The sequence below is a fragment of the Eurosta solidaginis genome, chromosome X (genome assembly GCF_040869045.1).
Source record: "Eurosta solidaginis isolate ZX-2024a chromosome X, ASM4086904v1, whole genome shotgun sequence".
Lineage (NCBI taxonomy): Eukaryota > Metazoa > Arthropoda > Insecta > Diptera > Tephritidae > Eurosta > Eurosta solidaginis.
The window spans coordinates 19868469-19871054 of record NC_090324.1 but is presented as its reverse complement, the minus strand read 5'-3'; positions in this window follow the sequence as shown (position 1 = coordinate 19871054).

The window sequence follows — 2586 nt, the reverse complement described above, 5'->3', positions numbered from 1 at the left end:
CGCCAACTCCCTGCAAGCCTTTCGATATCGTCGTTATGTACACTATAGGACCTTTACCTCAGTCAATTAATGGTAATAAGTTCGCAGTTACCATTATATATGACTTAACAAAATATTTAGTAACAATACCAATACCCGATAAAAGCGCTAAAACTGTCGCTTCTGCCATTTTCGAATGTTTTATTTTGATATACGGCACTATGAAATCAATAAAAACCGACCTTGGCACACAAAAACGAAATATTTTCAGAATTAACGAAACTTTTAAAAATTACACATAATTTGTCTACACCATATCACCACGAAACAGTTGGCACAGGCTTATGTAAAAGACAACTTCGATGATTGGGACGTTTATTTACGTTATTTCACTTTTTTGCATAATATAACGACAAACACTGTATTCGATAATAAACTAACAACGTATGAACTAATATTCGGAAAAAAAGCAAATTTGCCACTCGAAATGCAAAAAGATGAAATTGACCCAATCTACAATATTGAAAATTACGCGAAAGAAGTAAAATATCGTTTTCATTAAACAAACTCACTCGCGGAAAAGTACGTTAAAAAGCACAAGGTTCAAAACGAAACCGGATACAACCGGGACTCGCAATCAATATCGGTTAAAGTTCATGACAAGGTTCTATTACAAAAAGAACCTCGCGATAAACATGCTAGCATTTACCAGGGTCCACACGTCGTAACAAAAATCGACGGCGTTAACATAACATATTTTGATAAAATAAAGAACAAAGAAAAGACAGTACATAAAAATAGGATACGAAAATTGTAACCTAAATAGCTTGGGAATACAAAAATCAATATTTTTTTCCAATAAATAGTATTTTTCTAAACATACATTAAAAGAAATACATAACATTTACCTTACAACAAAAAATATGTCTTAACTTTACTAGTTAGTATTAAACATTACTCACCTTAGCATAAAATTTAATAAGTAGCTAGTAATAACAACCTACTTTAAAACGTAGAAATTTAAGTTCTTTTAAGATGTGAACTTTATTTTGAATTGTATCAAGTGTTTTGAACGAGTGAAAACGAGGAATGGATTCAGTAAAACATAAGTTCGCTCATTCAAGGCAATTTACATCATCTGGGTCAAGAAGAGTTGGTCAAGATTGATCACCTTGACAAACTCTTCTTTTCCAAAGGGGAATGATGTAATGGAACCATGCAAATATATTTAAAACCTACATAGCATAATAGTGCCCTTAAGATATAAAAAGTAATAGAACTAGCTTTAATGACATTCGCCGCAGCGCAACCGCAACCAAGTTAACGTGCTTTAAAAAGCTCTACGATAGGTAGAGACAAAAAATGAAAACGAAATCAAGTTAAGTCAATTGTAGTGGTTCACGCGCGTCGGATGCCAATTTAGCTACTCAGATAAAAGTAGTGATTAAAAGTTATAAGTTTTGTGAAATTAATATATATATTTATAAATAAAAGAAAGGAGACTAATCACCAAACCTCCTTAAAGGAAATAAATATAAAGTTTTTAATTAGTGCGTTTATGGGTATAAATGGCGGGTGGCCATTGCCCACAATCACACCGAGCTAAAATGCAAGGTTCCAAGATGGAGCCTCCTCAACCCTACCTTTTATATTGAATTATCGATAATTAGATGTACATGTGATAATTTAGAGATTACAGATGTATATGAATATAGAGATGACAAAAGAATAGTGTGTCACCGTACTGGTCACTTATCTCAACTGAGTTATGTTATGTGGCGTCCATACTGATCGGTTGTGACATCAACATTCTCCCGGCCATGGCATCATTGTTGGTATTAGTCTTGCGTTAAACTGGTTGTATATGAATGTACATGGCGTTACTCGGAGAATAGAATAAGTGACTGAGCTAAATTCGTATGGCAATAGTTAAACAAGTTAATGAGCAACGATGGGTACCAAAGCAAGCTTTTTTTGATCGGTCTTTTGAACATGCCCGTGGCTGTCTTGACTGCTACCACGCGAATGAGCTCATCGCTTCCGGGACGCAACGAGACCACGCGACCCATGGGCCAATGACCAACTTGAAAGCGATCATCCTTGATGATAACCAAATCGCTTTCCTTAATGCTCGGTTTCCTTTCTTGCCATTTAGTACGGATCTGCATAGTAGACAAAATATCCTCTCTGAATCGCTGCCAAAAGTGTTGAACCATTTGGTCCATCAGCTGATGCCTTTTAATTGGATTAGATTCGCATGGTGGTTGAGGTTGAGATAGAAGAGCGTTGCCCGTGAGAAAGTGTCCGGGCGTTAATGCCGTAAAGTCGTTGGGATTATCCGTAATTGGTGAAATTGGTCTAGAATTTAGCACCGCCTCGATGCGGGTCAGGACGGTTGAGAACTCGTCGAAGGTCAGTTTGGCCTTTCCGATTACTCAAGACAAGCGAAATTTCATGAATTTCACAGCCGCTTCAGCTAAACCATTAAAATGAGGAGCACCGGGTGGGCTAAAATGTTATTGAATATGTCGCTTCGTGAGAGCTGGGATAATTTTTTTTTGCTATTGATCGGAGATATTGGGATTGACTTCTTTGATTCTCATTATC